This window comes from Lissotriton vulgaris, chromosome 7 (genome assembly GCF_964263255.1).
Source record: "Lissotriton vulgaris chromosome 7, aLisVul1.2, whole genome shotgun sequence".
Taxonomy (NCBI): domain Eukaryota; kingdom Metazoa; phylum Chordata; class Amphibia; order Caudata; family Salamandridae; genus Lissotriton; species Lissotriton vulgaris.
In genome coordinates, this window is record NC_141695.1 from 262,587,870 (window position 1) to 262,611,355 (window position 23,486).

A 23,486-nucleotide genomic window follows, 5' to 3' on the forward strand; every position below is an offset into this window, starting at 1 on the left:
TAATTGTTTTTAAAAGTAATATACGATTATTATAAGTTTAAAAAATCTAGTTTCATGATTAGCCCATATAATGTCTTCCCTTAATATGTACATTAAATACATAAATATATGTTTTTGAATAATTAGAAACTTTGGCGCCATACGAGTACGGGACACCATACATGACGTCACATGGAAGCGTAGATGCGAAGCGTAACGTCAAAGCACATTCGTGACATGTATGCGCAGAGTATAAATACTGTACAAAGTATAGTGTGATCACCGTACGCGTATGGTAAGATTATCCCCCCCAAAAAAAATAATGGAAAAGGATTTATGTAGAATGTATTTTTAATATTTTCAAAGAAAAATTTAATTAATAAACAAAAGCATTTTGAATTTAGTTTTATTATTTTACATTAGGAATATGAAATATAACTATACTAAAAATATAGGAAATTAGTATAAAAAGAAAGAAATATAATAATTAATACATTTAAAAATTATCATTTACAAAACCTTTGAAATTCTCTGAAAAACCAGAGCTTTCACACACATTATAGTTAGGAATTAGCATTTAAAAAGCCTTAGAAATTCACTGAAAAGACCTATAGGTTTCACACATGTTATAGTTAGCTGGACATTTCACTCATACAAAACCATTGAAATTCCCCCGTTATAGTTAGTTCAGCTAACTATAACTCACGCACCCGCAATGCACTGCTGATGATGTCACATATTACATCACTCATGACATGGTCAGTGACATCACTAATGACATCACTGATAACATCTCAAATGCCATCACTGATGACATCATCCTTGTGAAAGAGTGGCAGACCTCCTCTCAGCGTAATATAACCCTTGATACACACATTCAAAAATAGAAACTAACATTTTCAAAAAAATGGAGATACCAATACCCGTTAGGACAACCAATTCAGTATTTCCCAAATCTACATCAGTGATGTCATCAGTGATGTCATCAGAGATGTCATCAGTGATGTCATGAGTAATGTCACTGACCATGTCATGAGTGATGTAATATGTGACGTCATTAGCAGTGCATTGCGGGTGCGTGAGTTATAGTTAGCTGAACTAACTATAACAGGTGAATTTCAATGGTTTTATATGAGTGAAATGTCTAGCTAACTATAACACCCCTAAAACCTATGTTTTTTTCAGTGAATTTCTAAGGTTTTTTAAATGCTAATTCCTAACAATAATGAGTCTGAAACCTCTATAGATATATATTTTCACTGAAAAGACAGAGGTTTCAGACACGTTATAGTTAGGAATTACTGATGACATCACTGATGACATCATCCATGTGGCAAAGTGATATACCTCATCATTCAGTAGCAGAACCTTTCAACACTCATTATAAAATATGGAGTATCATGTTTGAAACCATTGACATATTAATACACGTTTCTAAAAACCCACTTAGTATTTCCTACATCTACACATACATCTAAACACTTACATATAGATTCAGTCATACATGGTAACAAAGATCAATAGAATACCATTAATCACTCATCTTAGAACTTTTCTTAGGTTAAGACCTCCTGGAAGATGTGCTGCTCCTTCATTATTGGAGAAGAGATTCACCTGAATATACCATGGCTGCAAATCCACCACCTTTCTCTGATTCAGAGAATTCATCAGAGCAGGAATTTGTCCCAGAACCTCCACCTAAAGAGAAATATACCAGTATTGTCTGGAAATTTTTAACAATACATCTAGGCTTCAAAAAGGTGAATGCAAATAAAGTCACATGACACATTTGCAAGGTAGTGCTTTCGAGGGGAGACCCCACAAAAAATACTCCTGCGGTACTGCAAGTATGCCGAAGCACTTGCAAACAAAGCATCCGGTGAACTTTGCCAGAGAGGAGTTAAGAAGATTAAGGCAGACTCCTCCTGATCCATCGACAGTTAATGCTGTTATTAACAACCGCAAGTACTTTTTCTAAATTTGCTTGGTCATTGCACTTAATCTAGACGCTGCTTCTATTTGTGATAGTTTCCAAACCTCATTGTAAACAGCATATAAACCATAATTAAACCTTTTTGACCTGCCACCTGCAGGACCTTTAACAAAATCAACTTTGTCAGTTAATTTGGACAAATGGAGCTTCACTGACGCCAAGGTGGAATGCTTGAGGCAACTCTGACATCATTTGCCAACTGAATAGGTAAGTCTGACTTCGTGAATATCTTCACATGAGAAAGGCTTGTTTTCAACATCCCTAAACTTACATCGCAACCTTGGTCTGCACAGTGAGTTCTGAAGCCTCCAGGGTTATCATAACAGTGTTTAGCTGTTATTCGTGCTGACCAGCTCATGCTTGGACTCAACATGCACGCAGCTGCAGCTAAACTGAAATTCTGGCCCCTTTAATGTGGCACTGCATACATGAGTTAACACACTTGGAAGAATTCCGTTTTCAGAGAGACAGAGAGCTTTCGCAGATTCTGATGCGATACACTCCTGCTGATCTTAGAGGCATGAGGTCCCCTATTCAAGCCTAAGAGACCTTCTATAGTTTATAAAACATAGTTCCTAGCTGGGGGTGGTGGAATACAAGGCATTATAGGACCTGTTTCCACCATCATTATAATATGATTTCCCCTTTTGTGTTTTATGCAATTGTAACAATGCTGCTTGTATTATTTTTAATCCTATGTCTGCTTATCCTCACAAAAATACTGCATTTTAGAGCATGTTGTTAAAATAAACATTTTAAACGTAATCGTGTCTCTTTTTTACCCATGTTGTAGACTGGTATGGGAATATAACAAGGTCCTGGGTCTCTGTGCACAGTTGTGTCTGAGCAGAATCCCTGCAACACTGTAGGAGCTGATTATGACCAAGATGTTGCTTTCAGAAGTTTTGATTAAACGTAGGTCTTCTTGCCTGGTCTCACTTGTTTCCTTAACATGGTTCTTAGTATTCCGAGCTGATGGCTAAAAGTACTCTAGTTTGCCATATCAAGGTTTGTTTTAGTACAAGCTGTCGACAGGTAGTCTGGTCACAGATTTTTACCTTCTGTGAAGTAGATTCCTTCAAGGTTTCTTTCATGGTATTAGGTGGGCCCACACTGATACGGTGGTAGTATTGTTTGTTTATGCTAAACTCCAGCCTTACCACGGTATTCCCGGTATGGGCACAAATGTGAAACATTTGTTTAAAAGCATGCCAATTAATATTTCTGTGGTGTTTGCCAATACCCCTGGAAAGGCCAATCGACTATAGGAAATTAAGGGGAGTAGTTTGGCTTTTACAACTTTTTGTTCTGCCTTGGTAGATATGCTGTACACTTTAGCATTAAGTTTTCACATGGCCTATTTAGATTTACAGATGTACCGGGTAGTATGTTAGTGTCCATGATGTCCAAGTATGCTAACATGCCTGTATTGAAGGATGAATATTTTTCTAAAGTTTACATATGGGCTATGTCACCTTGGCCTTTGTTTCTATGAAGGCAAAGTGTTAGTTGGGTTTACCTTGCTCTTAAACCAAACCTCCAGATAAATATACTTGGAGGTGGTGCTGATTTTCAAGTGGCCCAATCTCCAACATTGCTTAAATTTGTTAACAAAGGTTCCAAAAATCACAACCTTTGTTTTATTGACATTGGCCGCTACTACATTGGCATTATTTTAATTACTTAACGCATTGAGGCATTTTGCAGTCCCATCCATGTATGGACCATGTCGTCTGCATACTACATTAACAACAGTCCTCCTGATTTTTGAGATGGACAAGTTGGCAGATAATAAAATGTCAACCAGATCTGCAGTATTTAGGGTATGTTAGAAATGGGGGTCTCGAGTTGGCAGAGGTAGGTACCTTTGACCAAATAGGGACCCTTGCTTCTACTCAGGGTAAGAGGCTACACTTCTTAAATAACTCCTGCTCACCCCCTTGGTAGCTTGGCAGGAGAGAACAGGCTTATCTCAGAGGCAGTGTGTAAAGCATTTGTGAACACATAGTAATACAATGAAAACACTACAAATGGACACCGCACCAGTTTAGAAAAATAAGTAATCTTTACTAAGCTTAACACAAGACCAAACGACAAAAATCCACAATGCTGTAATAGACTTTAAAATTGTAGAAAATAGATTAGTTCAATGTAGATGGTAAAAGCAACACTTTACTCTCAAAGTACCTTAGATGCATCACACAAAACAAACAAAAGGGGCGCAGGGAAGTTGATGCACTTTTTCTTACACTCAGGGGAGTGGATGCGTTGATTTCTTACTGCTGCGTAGGGGAGTTGCTTCTTTACTGTGTGGGGAGTTGATGCATCGTTTCTTACTGTGACCCGGTGACTATGCAACAATATAGCGCCTCGATGCACTGTGACGATCCGGTGCGATGCGACAAAATGGCTCTGTGATGCGATGCAACAATGTTGGATGCGATGCGTGCAAGACCGATGGCCGTGCGGTGAACTTGGCAACTTCTGAGCTGCAACTGGACCCGCTTCTCTGGAGATGCAATGGTGACCTCTGTGGCGGCGACATGCTTCTCTGGTGATGCAACACGCTTCATCGATGATGCGATGGCGAACAGCTGCAGGGGTGGCACGCTTCTTCAGCGAAGTGACAGCAACTCCTGCTGCGGCGGCGACACGCTCCTCCTCGTTCCGTCGCACTTCCAGCTCCCAGAGACACACAGTCTTCTCAGAGGGCCTAAACAACAGTCGGCACCTCTCTGCAGGTAGAATTCCCAGCAAGGGAATTCAGGGGACCTGGTGGTGAAGTCCTGTATCCCGAGACTTCAGGCAGGAGGCAAGCACACTTCAAGGCCTTGGAGATTATTCTTCAAGATTGCAAAAGTACACTGAAAGCTCCTTTTCTCTTTACCTTGGTAATAAAGTAACCACTGCAGGCCAACCCCAACAGCACAGCACAGTGGTGGTCTCCCCCTTCAGCTTCCTTGGTTCTTCTCCTCAGCAAAGGTTTGTCTTGATTCCCAGAAGTGATCTAAAGTTCCTGGGTCTGGGTCCCCCTTTTTATACACACAAATCATTTGTCTCTGAAGGCAGAGAGTGTCTGTACCTAGTCCAAACCAGTTCTGGGTGCACTCTGCCAGTGCACAACTACTTTCTTTGTCAGTGTGGGCCAGGGTCATCAGATGCACCATTGTGGAAGGCAAGCACAGCCCTATGCAGGCCCAGGTGCTACTTCTCCCACCACTCCAAATGCAGATAGATCTATTCAGCCTAGTGCTGACTCACCCAGGCTCCTGGAGCCACCCCAGCCCCTGTCACTCACAAACCAGACATGAAATACACAAACCTAGCAGAGGCAGGCTGGATGGTTAAGCAAGAAAATACCTACTTTCTAAAAGTGGTATTTTCAAACACAGAATGTAAAAAAACACCTTCACTAAAAGATGTATTTTAACATTCTAAGTTCAGGTATGCTAAACTCGAATTCCTACCTAGTTCCCTGAGTCAGTTAGGATTATAAGATATTATAATCAAACTGCCCATTTTGGCCTATGGGAACAGGTAGCCTTGCATTAGTGAAAAACGAAATTGGCCGTAATTCACTATCAGGACATGCCACACACATCAGGGCATGTCCTACCTTTTACATACAATGCACCCTGCCCATGGGCGTACCTTAAGCCTACCTTAGGGGTGACTAACATGTAGAAAAGGGAAGGTTTAGGGACTTGCCAAGTCGACATGGCAGCCCCAGGCTGCACATAGGCTCTGCAATGGCAGGCCTGAGCCACATTTTACAAGCTGCTTCTGTGGGTGGCACAATCAGTGCTGCAAGCCCACCAGTAGCATTTGATTTACAGGCCCTGGGCACACACGGTGCACTGTACTAGAGTCTGACAAGTAAATCAAATAAGACAATCATGGAGTCACTAATCCAATACAACACTTTACAATGAGGAGCAATTGCACTTTGGCACAGACTAGCTGTGGCAAAGTGCCCAAAGAATCTAGACCAGCAAAACACATAGCAAAAATACAGGAGGCAACCGCAAAAAATGGAAGGTAGACCCACGTCAATAGTGCCAGGTCTAACAGGGTAAAAAGTAGGGGTGCCAACGCGCAGCCTTTGTTTAAGCCTTTGGTCCGTGTACACCTTTGTTGTTGCGATACTCTGCATGAGTTTGACATGTACCCAGGTTTTGGTATAGAAAACAGTGATGGTGTTCAGCAATATGCTTGGGATCCCCCAGTTTTGTAATTTCGACCAGAGGGAGTTTCTGTTGACACAGTCAAACGCCGCAGTGTAGTCCACAAAACAAGCAAAGAGATGGCGTTGTCTTGCGTGAGTGGCCCGGTCACCTAGGTAAGCCATGTTTACAGCATTATCCAGTGTCAAGGCTCTGACTTTAAAGCCTGATTGATACAATAGGAGTATACCTTTGTCACTAAACCAGTGTTGTAATTCCTGTAAAAGGAGACCAATGTGAGACTTTGCCTCAATAACCCAACTGTATTTAGAACCGCCCAGAAATCTTAGTCCTCTTTAAATATTTGACATGGTAGTCTATTCGGGCCTGGGGCTCCATTACCTCTGTTGTTCTTTAGTATTGTTATCACATGGTTGTGCACACTCATGAGTTTATATATGTCATCACTGACTGTTCGCCTTCCTCCAGATTTAGTTCCAGCTATGTTCTGTTGGATGATTACTCCTGAGCTTCTACTGCCAGGCGTGCACTACAGTGTTTTCACATGCTTGATCCACGTATGGCAAAAGACTCTGTTTCATATATTGACAAAGTGCCAAATTCCAATTGCCTACTTTTTTAGGTCTCGCCTACGGCATTGGAGGAGACCTTTAGCCGTCGGTCTCCTTTTTTTACCCACAACGGAGCATGCGTTCCATTGCCTTCAAAGGCAGCACGTGCACGTGTGGAGATTCACTTGCGGAAGTGAGTGCCACCATATGGTAGCAATTATCGCTCCCACAAGTGAATCGCGCCTCCCCCATCCTGCGTGAGGCGTGCCCCTCCCCCTGCTGCAGCGCCCGCGCAAGGCACCTCCCCCCTCCCGCGCGAGGCACGCACACGCCTCCCCCTGCTGCAGCACGAGCTTGTGCTTGTTTTTATATATAACACCCTCTAACATATGCCTAGTGCACAGATTCAAAAGTGTGTTGTTAAGACTATGGTTAAACTGGATCAAAATTTCGAAATTAGAAACACTGTCTACTCTAAGTCAGTGAAATGTTCTTTATTCGGCAATACAGGGGTGTGTGATTCATGGGAAATGTATACAAAAGCCCAGCTTGGACTCACGCCTGCAGATCCTCCCTGAATCAGTGCTAACGTTGGTCTAATTAGTAACCTGTGGACTAACCAGACTCCTACTTCCGGTGGGATATCTACAAACATCGGAAGATACAGGTTCTTGCAGGCACACACATACACATGTAAGTGGAAATCTCAACATGTACCCAGTGCATTAACCGCAGGGCAGCGTGTGAGGGCATAATAGTATACAGTACTTTAATAATCATTTAGACGAAGGACTAACATGTTAGGAAAAACGACCAACATGTGTAACGTTAGTAGCCATGTTTGAAATGCTAGTGTTATCGTTTAATCCTAGATATAATACATGGATAATAAATGACTATTATAAAGGTTTGAGTAATATTCGCTAATTAGTGCATTTAAACAATCAAGAAATGGAATACATGATTTTACACAGTCTCAACTTTTTCCTTTAAGAACAGAAACACAGAATTATTTAGATAAGCACTAGAAGGCCTCACTCGTATAATTGCTTTTCCTGCATACTTACTTTACTCTTATTGTAGGAGGTACATTAATTCTACTGACGACTAGAAGTCTGGATTGATTGTACTTATTTGCCTGCTCGCTCAGCGGCCCATTGGTTAGAAGCCAGCAGGGTCACTCTTTCGCTCTAGTATGCTGCCCACGCGCTGACGTCACGGACCAGGAATGTGTTTCCTGTGGCAGGGGTGGGTCCTCCGAAAGTAAGCATACCTGTTGCCCCACGTTGGATGTTCCGCTGCCCGCCAAGGTGAGAGCTTGATCCATTGCGAAGAATGGTAGATCACTGCGGATCCTATGCCAGATATTACCCTCCTAAATTGTATTGTGGCAGGAAGATAGTGGCTAGTCTGTATTCACCAGTGGAGAGGTCTTCCGTAGCAAGAAACCACAAGGCATAGCGGTAGTGCCCCAAGACATGAAAATTGATGTGTCTTAAAAAATTGGCGTGGACCTTGTGTGTGGAAGGCTTGTGTGTCGGTGGCCAAAATGGAGTGTGGATCTCGTGTTTGCAGATGGTTTGTGAGTGCAGTCTGACTTGGCTTTGCAGTTTTATCTTTGGTAAAGTTGGGAGCGTGTGCAGCTTTGGGTGCTTCTTTAGTCTGTCTTGTCAGCAGCGTTGGAGTGGGCTGTGCTTTTAATTTTGGGAGATTGTGCAGCCTGAGTTGCCAGTTGGTTGTGTATTTGCAGACCAGTGTGTTCTTTTGCCATGATGGTGTCTGTGTTGTTGGCATACCCCACCGACGAACTGCCGTGCTCGGAATAGGCAGTGAGCGCCTGCGCTAGGAATGGGGCTGCAGGCCCTGGGTGGGGCTCTGCTTCCTGCTTGTTCTATCTTGCCTGGGAAGCTGCATCTGCTGCTCTCTGCGAGATGCAGTAAAGTTTCAGGCACCCATTGGGCGCTCGCCCTCTGCACTGGAAGAGCTGACTGTCTAGCCTCGGCAATAAATAGCTTGTTCTGAAGAGGAGGATTGTGGCTCCGTAGATATTTTCGACTAGGTTCCTTGCTTCTTTTTGTTGGATGATTTCTAACTACTAGATTATTTGTATTTTCAACCTTCACTCTCTTAAATTATTTTGCAGTTTTAAAGAGCGCGAATTTGGCCCAGGGACGTTAGGGCGCTTTACATGGGTACTAGATTCCCTGGCGTAAGGTTGGGTAATTTTTTTTGTTTTTAGGCACTGGAAAGTTTAACAGGTAGATTCATCAACACAAATTGCGATCGCAATAGCTGCGAAACAGCTATTGCGATCGCAATTTCATGATCCGCAATTCATGAAAATAAAATTAACCAAATTGCGAAATTTGCGACTTCGCAAATAAAATCACAGAATCAGGGTGGAACCCCCTTTGCGAATCTGTAATTGCAATTTCCCAATGATTCTGTGATGTCATTTGTGAAATCGCTAAATAATTGCAAATGAAATGCATGAAAAATCGCAATTAACGAGAAAGCTGAAAATCGCTATTTGCGAGGCGCAATTTAAGGAGAACCCAAACCAGGTGGTAACCATAAAGTTAAAAAAAATTCCCCAAAAAATTCCTAACTAGCTACGAGGGGCGGGGCTGAACAAACACACTTAAGGAGACACAGTAGGAGCATGAGGACATTCACAATGCCAGGACTATCCATGGTGGCAAGGCGGCGAAGTCTCCAGGCTGCTGCAAGGAACAGACGCCGAATCCAGGAGCGAATTTTCCGCCAGCGGATCACACTTCTCGGCCAGACTGAGGAGGAAATCTACTCAAAGTACAGGCTGAATGGGGCAATGATTACCAAGCTCATCCGGAACCTTGACCCCCTGATGCAGCACCCAACGAGGAGGACCAATGCCGTGCCCACCCATGTCCAGGTCTTGTGCTGCCTGCACCTCCTGGCCTCCGGAAGCTCCGAGGGGATAGTTGCAGTTGCAGGGGGGATGTCCCAGAGCACACTGTCCCGCTGCCTAAGGAGTTTCATTCCTGGAGGCCAGTCTGACCCGCTACACCAGGTTCTAGAACATTCCTAACCACCCAACAGGACTTGAATCAAACCAAGCTACAATTTTACAACATAGCGCAATTTCCCCATGTAATTGGATGCATTGACTGTACCCACATCCACATCTGCCCACCCGCTGAGACAGAATACATGTACCGGAATCGCAAGTCATACCACTAACTGAACATCCAGATGGTCTGCAGCTCAAAGACCATCATCACCGACATAGTGGCACAATACCCGGGGAGCACGCATAATTTGTTCATATTCCGGCACAGCGGCATGCACACACGCCTGGCCAGGGGAGACTTTGGCGAAGGACACCTTCTAGGTAAGTACACATGCCAACAAACAGTACATCGAGACCATGTAGCTGCGCTTAAGAGGCATTCACCCTCTGCTCCTTTCATTCAGGTGACAGCGCCTACAGCCTCCGTGAGTACCTCCTCACCCCATACCTCAGCCCTGCCACACCACATCAACGGCGTTACAATGCTGCACACATTCGCACTAGAAATTGCATTGAGCGGACATTTGGGCTTTTACAGAGCAGATTCCGCATCTTACACAAGACTGGTGGGGCCCTCAAATACCAGCCTGAGGTCTGCTGCCGCATCGTGGCCATGTGTGCAATACTCCACAATATTGCTACCAAGCGGAGGATACCTGTGGAGATATCTGGCAGTGAGTCGGGAGAGGACAACCGCCCACCTGCCCATGTGCATCATGCACGCAGGGAGAACCCTGCTGAAGGACACAGGCGCCGCAACCATATCACAATGAACTGTTTCTAGTGCACCCATTCCCCTCACACAACACTGCACTCATGCATGACGAATTAAATAATGACATGAGTCAGATTAACTTGTGACTATAAATTCTTATTGTTATTTTCACAATAATGTGTATTTCAATTTTTTTCAAATCACATGAGAACTGTATTCCCTCATACAGCCCCATGTTCGAGAAGAGGGCATGCTTGTGTAATCAGCACGGCCCTGCTGGTACAGTTAATTGAGTCACTGGCGCCTACTGACGGACGCACCCAGTCGCCTTTCAACGTCCTCCACAACACTATTGGCCCGTGATGCTGCAGTGGGCCTGGTGCTGCAGCGGTGTTCAGTTACAAGCGGCAAGGACAGGCTGCTGTGACTGGAAGTGCCCTCACTGGCATCAGCCACCCACTTGCTTGGCCATGGCCAGATGCCTGCAGACTCTGCACAGCTGTGGTGACTTGCTCAAGGACCCTGGCGGCGTCCTGGCAGCATTGCATCATCTGTACCTGCATGGCAAGAGAGTGGCGCAAAAGTTGGGAGGGGGCATTTCCTATGAGATGGTTAGATCTTGTGTATGCTGACAGGCGTGACAGCAGCTGGCTGTGGCGGCGGCGGATGATATCCTGCTGGGACACCAGGATCTGGCTGTTCTCACGGACAGCTGCGGTCATGACCTGCATGCTTTCTGTGAGCTGGCCCACATTTCGTGCAGCCTTATTCAGCTGCAGGTGGATGGCTGCCAAGTGCCGTGCCTGCTTCTGGTGTACTGCAAGCATCCGGCGTTCTATGGCCAGCCCAGGATTCCGGGCATGGACCCCCCTGCCAACGTGTGTTGAGACGTCGCGCTGCTGCCTTATCAGCCGCTGAACTGGGATCTCAGAATGGCTGTGCGCCGAGTCTGCCACCTGGGTGCTGGTGGTGTGGCCTGTACCATTGCCATGGGTGTTACATGGCGTGGTTGCTGGGCACCTGTGGCTGCAGGGGTGTCCCTGCCCACATGGGGAGGTGGTGGTACTGCTGCTGCTGGCTGTGATGGTCAGGGTCGTGGTGCAGGATGGCCCTCTCCCTCGGTGTCCTCAGGGTTCTCCTCTATGTGTAGGGCCTCGCTGTCGGTGCTGGGTTGTTCAGACGCACCTGAGATGTAAATGGGTGCATGATTAATGATATGTATCTTGAACAGGGGATGTTGGTACATGCATGCAGGTTTGCATTCCCTGGTTGGCTTTAGGAATAACTTTCACTTGACAGGTCTGGCTGTGTATGGCTATCCGGGAATTGTGGTCAAACTACAAGTCGCACAATGCAATAGGGCATTTCAGGTGTGCATGGCCTGCATTACTGGGGTTATCAAATAGCTAGCTCTGGAGTCATGGGCATCGTTAGGGTACGGGGTCGCAGTCGCATGGCACTTACCTTGGGATTGTTGGGTGGGTCGGGAGGAGTCCAGCCGGGTGACCCCCACGCAGGCTGCAGGATTTAGGGTGTCCTCCAGAAGGTCTTCACGTGGAGTGTTGGGTGCAACAGTGGGGTCTCCCCCTCCGGTGGCAAGTCGCTCCCCCAGCCTCTTAGCGATGCGTTCTTTGGCACGCCCTCTGAGGTCGTACCACCTCTTTTTTAGTTCATCGATGGAGTGCTGGATCACTCCGACTGCGTTCACCTTTGCGCGGATGTGCAGCCAGATGCGCCGCTTGTCCGCCTCAGGGACCCTCCGGGACTACTTTCCAAAAAGGCGATCATGGTCCTTAGTGACTCCCTCAATGAGGTACTCCAGTTCCTGCTCTGAGAATTTGATTTTCCTCTTTCTTCCTGGTGCATTGCTCCCTGCTGCTTCCTGGGACATTTTCAGTTGTTCTTTGTGTCCTGGTGTGGTGCTGCAAGTAGTCTGTTGTTGAGCTCTGGCCAGTGCTGCTTCCACTTTCAGGCTCCGTGATCAGAATGAGGGAGGGAACTGCCTACTTCCTGGTTGTGATGTCATCATTGTGCTCGAAATGCGACTTCCTGTTTTTGCGATCTCGTAATTAGCGAGATCGCAATTAGCGATTTCAGTAATTGTGAGTTCGCAATTTCTACATGGAAAACGGGTGATTCTGCGATTTTTATGCGATTTTGCGAAAATCGCAATCGCAATTGCGGCGATTGCGATTCGCTTTTTTTACTCGATTTTCTTGATGCATCCCATTCTGCGAATTCTAAATTGCGATTCAGTATTTTTCGCTATTTAGGATTCGCAGAATACAGGCTTGATGCATATGGGGGTTAGTGATTTGCCCAGAATTGCGGGATGTTGAGCAGACGCCGGGTGCTTGAACCTGAACCTGTTCCTGCTTTCCCAGTGCCACAGTCGACAAATCTGACCACATCTCCTCGCCTTCCCCGTTGAGCCTTAAACTCCGACTTCAGTTTAGGCAACTTTTGTAAGACTAGTCATTGTGGTGTTGCGTTGAACCTTTGCCCGATGGTGCGAAACTACAGTGGCCATAAGTGACATAATCAGCCGCTTCATTTACTCTTCTGGGATCCTGCTTGATGTGGTGTCTGTCACCAGGGCCCCGCTCTTGGTTTTTAACCTACACACCAGAGCGTGATTTTTCCATTTACTTTTGTCTAGGTGTTGAGAAAAATTATCTTGACTGAGTGTGTCATTTTAATGGAGCACCAGGAGTCGGATTGAGCGACCAGTTGTGTTCTTTGTGTCATTCTTTTATGCCTCTAGTTTTTCCTGCTGAGTTTGATATAGTAGGTGAATAGCACTTCTATTTTCAACCTAGATTGCTCTTGCAATTCATTATATCAAGGGGCATCACTGTGCACCAGTTTGAAACTGGTTTAGAGCACCACCTTATGCTTGCCACCTTTCTCTATTGTTTTATAAAGCGGCGTGTGCGCGGTTGAGTGGCTGAGGCTTGTCTTTTTAGATTCAAGTCTTGCAGTGAATGTAACTTAGGAAGGATAACATTGTCCATATGAGTTGTTTCGTGGGGTTTGAGCTGATTTGAGTTAAGTAGCTTTTTTACAGCTGTCGGCCTGATCTTAAGATATAAATTCACCTTCCGCAGTGTACGTTCCAAAATTAACCGAGTTAGTCCCCAAGAGTTATCGCCTCACCACAGCTGCATACGCATATTGTACTATATTTTTGTTTATAATGGGAAAGACCCTTCATCGAGTCTCATTGTATTAGATGCGCTTCCATCAACCATAAAGTGGCCTTTTTCTTTTCTTGTCTATCTCAAAATGTTGAAGCCATCTGTACCTCTATTTTCTTCTAGTTTTGTTGTATTTTTTGTGACGTGTTAGATATGTGGGTACCCATTTCTACTCGTAGCAACTCAAAGCACTGTAGCTTGATGTGTGACAGGAGTACATCAGACTGATGTTGGTTTAATTTTGGAGCACATGGCCTGGTGTAGCTTGGCTGTGCAAACTAGGCTGAGGTAGACAACACAGAAACATTGAATTTCTATGTACGACAAAGAGTCTGCAGCCATGAGCACTGTATAAATAGCCCATGAGTCAGGTCGCATGTGCAACTTACACAACTGAAAAACACTACACTAGAACATTCAGGACTGGAATAGTGTCATATCGCTGTTTGATATCACACCATACAAGCATTGTATTGTATTGTATTGTAGCAGTTTTTATTGAGCGCGATTGCTGCCCGCAGGCGTCCAAGCGCTGGGTAGAGGGAAAGTGACTGAGGGAGCTTAAGGTATATAGGATTGGGCAAATAACAGTGTTTTTAAGTTTTTCCGGAATGCAAGTAGGTCAGGGTTGGAGCGGAGTGTGATGGGCAGAGCATTCCATAGCCTAGCGGTGTTCAAGGAAAACATCCTGCCTCCAGATCTAGCTCGCTTCACCCTAGGCACAACGGCCAGGAAGGCCTCTGAAGACCGAAGGTTCCTTTTAGGGTGGTAGGGGGTGACCAGGCCCGTGTTTATGGCAGGTCCCGTCTTCCAAAAGGTGCGATGTGCCAGGCATAGCGCCTTGAAGGACACTCTCTGCTTCACTGGCAGCCAGTGGAGACTCTTCAAAGCAGGTCTGGCCGACTGGGTCCGTGGAATTTTCAGCAAGGTGCGTGCTGCACAGTTCTGAACAATTTGCAGTTTCCTGAGGGTCATCTCCGGGGCCCCTAGGTATAGAGCATTATTAGAGTCCAGGCGAGATTGAATCAGACCTTGGACTGCCACCTTTTTTGCCTCTAGGGGAAGTAACGGGAGCACCTTCCTCAGAATTCTTAGAAGGCCAAAACAGGTGGCGGACAGTTTTTTGGCCTGGGTGGAGAAGGAAAGTTTATCATCTAGCCATACTCCCAGGCTTTTGACACTTTCTTTGTGAGTGGGCGGGGGACCCAGAGCACTGGGCCATAGGGACGTGAAAGACGTAGGAGAGGTTGGGCCCAGGAGCATGAGCTCCGTCTTATCTCCATTCAGCTTAAGGGAGGAGTTGGTCATCCAGCCCTTCACGTCCACTAGGCAGTTTAACAGGTCTGCTGGGGAGTGAGTATTGTTCTCCGTTGCCAGCGAGACCACAAGCTGGGTGTCGTCGGCATATGACACGATTTTAATGCCATATGGTTCGACAACACCCGCCAGCGGCCTCATGTAGACGTTGAACAATACAGGGCTCAGGGAAGAGCCCTGTGGCACTCCGCAGCTCAAGAGTTTCCTGGAGGACACCGTCTTTCCATCAAAGATCTGGAACGACCTCCCAGACAGAAAGGACTCGAACCACCTTAAAGCGTCACCTGAAACTCCGATGTTATGGAGACGGTCTAGCAAGGTGGTATAGCTGACCGTATCGAAGGCGGCACTTAGGTCAAGGAGGATCACTGCCACCGATCCTCCCTGGTCTAGTATCCTTCTAGTTTCTTCGGTGACTGCTAACAAGGCGGTTTCAGTACCATGTTTTGGTCTAAAGCCTGTCTGGGAAGTATGTAGTAGAGAGTGGTCCTCCAGGAACTGGACCAGCTGCGCGTTTATGTGTTTCTCCAGTACCTTGCTCACCCATGGGAGAAGTGAAATGGGGCGGTAACTGGAGTGGTCGTCTGGGTCTAGGCTGGGTTTTTTTAACAGTGCCCGCACCATGGCCTGTTTCCAAGCCATGGGGACTGAGCAAGCAGATATGGAGGTATTAAGGAGGTCTAGAATTGCAGGCAGGGTGGTTTTGCTGGCTCGCATAAGGATCTCTGGGGGGGCAGGATCACAGGGGGAGCCTGACTTGACTTGTTGAGCCACCTTACTTAAAGTGTCCAGGTCCAGAGGATGGAAGTGCACAAGAGAGGGCTGGTCTGGACGAAGGAGTGGTCTAGGGGGAGGTGAGTTGTTCGAGTCCGGGGATGTGGCTGCAATGGGGAAAGTAGAGTAAATTTTTTGAACCTTTTCGTAGAAGAATTCCGCGAGCTCGTTGCATTGGGCCTGGGTTTTAGTAGGTGTAAGGGCCGTATTGACATGAGAGCACTGTTTTATAATATGATAGATTTCTTTTGGCTTGGATTTTGCTTCTAATATTTTCTCGGAGTAGTGGGTTGCCTGGGCTGACCTGATTGCTTCTTTGTAGGTTCTGATCGCCTCTTTATAGGCAGCCTTCTTGTCTGGGAGGAAGTCTAAGCGCCATGCTCTCTCTCGTTGTCTGCAAATGCGTTTTAATTGTTTTAGAGAGTCAGAGAACCAGGGAGCGGATTTCTGTACTCTCTTCGCGGAAGATCTACGGTACGGAAGGATCGCATCTAGCGAATGAGTGATCCAGCTCTCATAGTGGGTGTTTGCCACGTTAGGGTCTGGACAGGGTAGTGGGCGAGTGGAATCTAGGTTGTTCATCCAGATCTCTAGTGGAAGTTTTGACCAGTTCCTCCTAGTGGTGGTTTGGGGAGGTGGCTGGGAGGTCTTGTGTTTTTCCCAGGAAAAAGGAATTAAGAAATGGTCTGTCCATGGGAGGGGGATGGGTGGATCTACAGTTAGATTCAGACAATTGCTGAATATAGGGTCAAGTAAATTCCCTTTATTATGGGTCGGGGCAGCGACCAGTTGGAGCAGTTGAAGGGCTTCCAGGTCCTCTTGTAGTTCTTGGGCAATGTGGTCAGAGGGGGAGTTAAAATGAAGGTTAAAGTCACCCAAAATTGTATGGTTGGCAGAGGAAAGGATTCTTTGCGCTGTGATTTCTGGAAGAGACCTGTGAAATTCTTTTGCAGGCTCAGGGGGGCGGTAGATTAGGGTGCCAGAAAAAGTGCTGTTAGCATGGAACTCTATGCAGAATTCTGCACTCTCGCACTCAGGGATGGTTCCTGTTGTAAAACGGCATCGGTACTGGTCTTTCAAGATGATCGCCAGACCTCCGCCTCTCCCTAGCGGTCTATCGGCTCTGAGGATGTAGTATCCTACGGGTAAGGCTTTTACCACGTCTGGCTCGGAGTGGGCAGTAAGCCACGTTTCTGTTAGAAATACCGCGTCTGCTCTTTCCTCTTCCAACAGCATGGAGATCTGTGTGCTGTGTTTAGGTAGAGAGCGGCAGTTGAGCGCGTACATACGGTACGTTTGAGCCGTAGCTGAGGGGGTTTCGTAGAAGGAGTGTTTGCACCCTGAACATCGGGCAGGTAGCTCTGTAGGCTTGAAGATATGAGGGCACTGAGGAATAATAGTCCTGCCTATGCTATGTAGGGTTGTCAAGCTGTAGGTTCTGTTCTGGATAGGGCAGGAGCCAGGGGTCGTGGCCCCGGGTCCCGGCTGGTCGCGGACGGGCACAGACGGGCTTGCCTTAGGCGCGCCTTCGGCGCGCAAACGGCGCTCCCGCTGCGCTCGTCCGCTGCGCTTCCTGTAGATGCACATATTTGACCAGCGGGGGGGTGTGGCCTAAGTGGGCGTGGTCAGCGTGCACGCCTCGTCTGATGGCGGCCGCTGGGGCTGATGAGGAGCGTCAACAGCGTTTAGAGCAGCTGTGCGCTAATTTCCATCAAGTCCTGGCGTTGGTGCAGTTTAAAAACAGCACGTTAGGTGACACCACACAATTATAAAAGTAAGCTTTGTATTTTAAAACAAGTATTTCCCAACACTCGTACCTCCAGCTCCCGGCTTTCCGCCTCAGGAACTGGGTCAACAGTCTGCCGGTGGGCTGGATCTCAGCGTTTATATAATGCGGTCGAGGGGGCGTGGCCTAAGTGGGCGTGGTCAGCGTGCACGCCTCGTCTGATGGCGGCCGCTGGGGCTGATGAGGAGCGTCAACAGCGTTTAGAGCAGCTGTGCGCTAATTTCCATCAAGTCCTGGCGTTGGTGCAGTTTAAAAACAGCACGTTAGGTGACACCACACAATTATAAAAGTAAGCTTTGTATTTTAAAACAAGTATTTCCCAACACTCGTACCTCCAGCTCCCGGCTTTCCGCCTCAGGAACTGGGTCAACAGTCTGCCGGTGCGCTGGATCTCAGCGTTTATATAATGCGGTCGGGGGGGCGTGGCCTAAGTGGGCGTGGTCAGCGTGCACGCCTCGTCTGATGGCGGCCGCTGGGGCTGATGAGGAGCGTCAACAGCGTTTAGAGCAGCTGTGCGCTAATTTCCATCAAGTCCTGGCGTTGGTGCAGTTTAAAAACAGCACGTTAGGTGACACCACACAATTATAAAAGTAAGCTTTGTATTTTAAAACAAGTATTTCCCAACATGTCCTGCACTGCTAAAGGTGATTCACATTATTGATTATAACCCAATGATTAGTCATACCCAGATTATAGCGTAATTTTTCCATTAAGATCTACCATTTTGTCTTTGTCTTTCAAAACCCCTCAAATTGTGTTCAACAGCTCTACAATTTGTACTTTTACTGCATGCCTATACATTTCAGCACTATCCCTTCTTCCACCTTTCCATGGCTTTTTGGAGAATACCAGTACTTACTATCTTCTCTTTCGGATTTTGTCCCACAATAAATTGATAGCCCTGCAATTTTACTGTAAAGAGCCTATGACAGAAAAAACTGGCAGGACACCTGGATACCTTTAACTCTTAAAACCGTTTTCTTCAACTTTTTTCCATATGAGTGACCTTTTGTGCAACATTTTTGCTAAAGCTTAATTCCTTGTGGGGACTGTTGGCACACATTTAGCAAATGTTTTGTTTGTAACTTTATTTTTCACCATTTTATATAAAACCATGAATACAAGACCATATGACAATGTACAATTAGCAAATAGATGCAGCTTGGTAAATGGCAAGACAAGCTAGTCAAGGAACATGAATATAGAGTAACAGTGCATGTTTACAAGAAGAAGGGTACACATATTCGGACTCATACAGAGCATACAACACAACAGTTTAGTTCTAGTTAGTGGGTTCCAATACATTTTGCAATTCCTGCGTGATTAGAAACGCGCCTCAGTTCATGCTTGCCTTTAGTTGTGGAGCATTTAAAGCAGCCTCCAGTGACATAGATTGTGGTTTTATGTCTTCTTTCACATTTTTGCTGTTCCAAATATATATTTCCAAATTTTGACTGAATTCTCTATACCTTTCCCACATATTAAGTAGGGTTTCAAGAAGGCTCTTAAAAGACAGTAGTTCCTCTTAATTTCTGTTTGATGCACTACATGTGGGATATGGTTTTAAAAAAGACTGTGCTTTCGCCAATTTACCCATCACTTCTTGCATCGAGTGCTTTTAAATCAGTCCACATCCTTAACTCGCAATCTTAATTGGCAAGCAATATATAGGAAACCCAGGACGTGAAGCCCAATGGCTCATATACAGACATGTACATTTTCTCTGAAATATTTGAATGGTGTTATTACACCAGATGGTACATTACTTAGCTTGTGTTGTGCAGATCATAGCACTGATTGGTGTATCCCAGTTCAGTTTCTCTCTTGTGTAGGGGGGAAAACCCTGCATACATCTTATTGCCATTTCTTCAGCACTGAATCAATTACAGTGAGTACTTGCTGTTTTTCACAAGAACCATGCTCATATTGTGTATCTGACCGGTGTATGCTGACCATCTTTTACTGCACGTAGCGTACCAGTTGTGGGTCTTCCTTAAAACCCTCACTGCTTATTCCATCATTATTATGACTCCTTTGCTTTAACTGTTTGCTTTAAAGGCCCACCATTTGACCGCGTTATCTTGATTCTACTATCATCAGCTTTAAATATGTAGGATAGCTGTGAATCTGCTATCTTCAACATCTCAAACCTGGACTTTCATAGTGCACTTACTAGTTATTACCTCCTTCCTGAGGTCAGTACCAGAGTCCTTATGTCACTCTACATGCGTCATTCTGCACAATATCAGGACTTTCAATCCTGCATGATTTCTGTTGTCTAATATGTTAGAATGTCATAGGGACTCTTCCAAATGTATAGCATTTATACCCAAAATTCACATTGAATGAGATGTGCAAAAGGCCAGGCAAATATCATAGAATAGCTAAGTGTCCCAAAGAAGTCCGGACAAAGCAAACTTGCTGAGCCTAAATGAGTGAGTGCGTTCACAATATGCGTTGTTTTCATCAGCCTGAGAGCTTGTTGGCTTTAGCTTAATCCTACCCCAAGGAGCTATAACTTCTAGGCACACACTGGCAGCGCAAGTGAGACACAGATGAGAACGCATCCATGCGTTTTTCCGTGGCCTCTGCCCACCCACTGGACTTAAGTTATGCCAGTGGATAAAAACAACTCAAGACTCGCAGGTTACCCCCACATCAAATCATTCTCCCGGCGCTTCCTCTCACAAAGCTCCCTTTGCAGTGAACTTTTAGCAATATGAATGCGCATGACAGTCGGCAAGATGGCCCAGTGAGTAAAATGCACACTGCTGATATCTAGTGATCGGCTGATCACGGGTTCAGTCGCAGCAAGTCCAAGCCAGTCTTTCGTCCCTACAGGTTGCGGCCACACGCATTTAATAATAAGTAGCAAGGGTTTCACGTCTAAAAAACAGCAGCCACAAGCATTTCAAAAGCAGAAAGGGTTTCACAGCTCCGTGGTATGATGAGTTTGTAAATGTGAGCGGTTTGGTGGCCTATTTTGTTTAGATTTTGTGAGTACCGTATGATGGCTGGTTTGTGTTTTGAGAGGTTGGCTTTGGTGATGGCCGCCTTGATCCTGAGGAATTCATAGAACTCCTTGTTTGGTAGTTTGTGCGTGCGCTGCAGTGCTTCAAATGTGAGTTGGTTGCTGCCCAGCCCTAGTTGGGCCGGCGTCGTGATGCTTCTGCTATACCACTCTTTGTTTTCTAGTATCCCCCTTTGTATGTTACCTTGGAGTTGTACCATATTGATCCCCATTTGGAGCCTTTGATGCTGACCTCCAGTTCTCTGTCAACTCTAAGTAGTGCCGTCTTTGTGTTCCTGATGATTGCATTCTTTGCTTCTGGGTGTCTTTTGGCCGTTAGTGCCATGATTGGGTCTGCTCCCCCCAGGATGCCTCTTTCCAGATCGAGCCAGACCGGCACGTACTGTAGGGGAGATCCAGTGTATGCCCTGTTTAGCTAGGCATGCCATTTGGAAGGCCTTGTAATTTGTAAGGTTCAGCCCACCTTGGTCTTTCTTTAGTCTAAGGTTTGATAGGCTGATTCTGGCCTTTTTTGCCCCCAGAGGAATGATGACAAAATGTTTTTGTCTTTGTATATGTCAAATTTATTTTCAATAAAAATATTTTGAAATAAAAAAAATAAAAAGCAGCAGTAGCAAGCAATTATTAAGTAGCAAGGGTTTCACAGACAGCTCTAAAAAAAACAGCAGTCCCAAGTACTTATTAAATAGCAGGGGTTTCAGAGCATTTAAAAAGTAGCTGGAGGTTCACAGCTGTAAAAAAAAAACAGCCGTAGCAAGCATTTAAAAAGTAGCACGGGTTTCACAGCTCTTAAAACAAGCATTTGCAATGCAATAGGTCTCGTATTACTAATGTTTTAGCTATAGGTGTTGCATTATTTAGCAATGCCATTAGCTCAAACTTAAATAATGCGAGACCTATTGCATTGCAAATGCTTGTTTTAAGAGGCTGTGAGCATATAACTATTGAGATTCTTGATGTTGTAACTTGTTTTTTTAAATGCCATATATTTCTCTTGTGTGTGTTTTTGGTGTGATGCCTCTCCCCCCAGTTTGTGTTGGCGGTTTGCCTGCCTCGGCGCCCTCTTACCGTGCGTATACAGTTCGATTGCGGTCAGCAGCACATCTTACCTTTGCAGGTTCAATGTAGGTTAGGTGTCTCGCTGAGCAGCAATGGCACAAAATCTACAGACATAATTGGCCGTTTTGAAACAATGATCGTTCCTGTGCTGTTGTTGATGACTGACCGGGAGTTATTTTTCCAATCGGCCAAACCCGATGTATCAATTTTTTTTCTATTTAAGTGTTCGTAATAACTTGTGGATTTCTTCCCTGGTAGATGAACCCAGCATGTTTACATGCTATGGAGTTCTTGTTTGAACTAAGATTGTAGAGATTAAAGAAAGATGGCCACTAGACTGTTGTTGGGGTTGTAAGGACTCCACAACTTGTTCATAAAGAAAGTTACTCATGAAGACATATTCAATGGTTGATTCTTGGCTGCACGGAATGCATGGTGGTTTAGCAGGAGTTGTGTCTTGAACAGACCTCAAGCGATGTGTAATTAAAAATGAATTTAGCATGTTACCGGCTGGGCCCCTAGGTAAGTTGGAGTCTATCAGTTGCCAGATTGTGAGTGTTAAAGTCTCCGGCTACAATTATCCCGCAGTATTTTGCGGGTATGGCTTTCAATGTCCCAACCAGTACCCTCCTTTTACAGTATCGAGGGCTTTCCTTACAATTAAAATACACGTTAAGCAATAGATTCGCTGTTGGGAGCCTGTTCCGTTTCAAACCTTGCAGGTGCATGGCCCGTACCATATCTGTGCATATCGACGATTTTACAGCTTTTAATGCTGCAGTCAGACTTTCATAAATGATAGGCCAAGAGACGACCTCCCAAATAGATTCTGCTTTTTGTCTGGGTGTTGGAACTCCACGAATCTGGGGGCATATTACCAAGGGGGGCGATAGGCAATTATCGCCAATTTAGCGGCCGTTTTCGGTCGCTAAACGGCGATAATTCTATCGCCCTATTAGAAAGCTGGCGCTAACTGATGCTAGTGACAGCTTTTAGGCGATAGCGAGCGGTGTCATTAGCGATGTTTATCGCTGACATGCAAAGTGGGCGTACCCAACCAGTTAGCGACTGAAAGCAGTCGCTAACGTCGCTATCGCCTATAAGCAAGGCAGGCGTAGCATTGGAAATATTCGCGCTAAGCGCAAATATTTCCAAATACTAACACCTGCCCAGACCAGAGCCTATTTAGCGATAAATATCGCTACTTGTTGGTAATATGCCCCTTGGTGATTAACAATGATGACAATATTTAGGTTTCCTGTAAACAAAGTACATACTCTGTCTGCAGGAATTCCAAAGCATCACGATTGTTTAAGGTTGTTTTAAGCCCAGATACATTCCAGGATATTATTTTTAGAGAGTTGTCCGTTCCACATATTGTTCACCTATTTGATTCCTTTGTGCTAGGAACAGTTTAGTTGAGGTCCTCCAAGGTTATTCGCCAGCTCCTATCGTTTGTGCGATCGGCTCAGTGGCGTCACTAGGGGTGTGCAGGGGTGCGGACCGCACTGGGTGACACCAGCACGGGGTGACACCAGTACGCTGCGTTGTCCAACTTTGCAGCCTCACCTCTGCCAGGTGTACTGAATTTAACAGAGAGCAGCTGGACCACGTGGACCAGAATGCACCAGTGATATGTGAAGCTGTTGCTGCCTCAGAGGTCCTGGTGCTGGGAAACAGAGGAGGAAAGACAGACGCGTGGACTCCTACTAAGCCTAGAGCAGCGTGGGACTGGGCACAGGACAGACAGACAGCGGGCTGACCGCGTACTGAATCTCCCCAGCACGGAGGAGAAGCTGGCAGGCGGTAACTCCCCAGTGAAGCTCACCAGGCTGAGAGAGGGGCAGA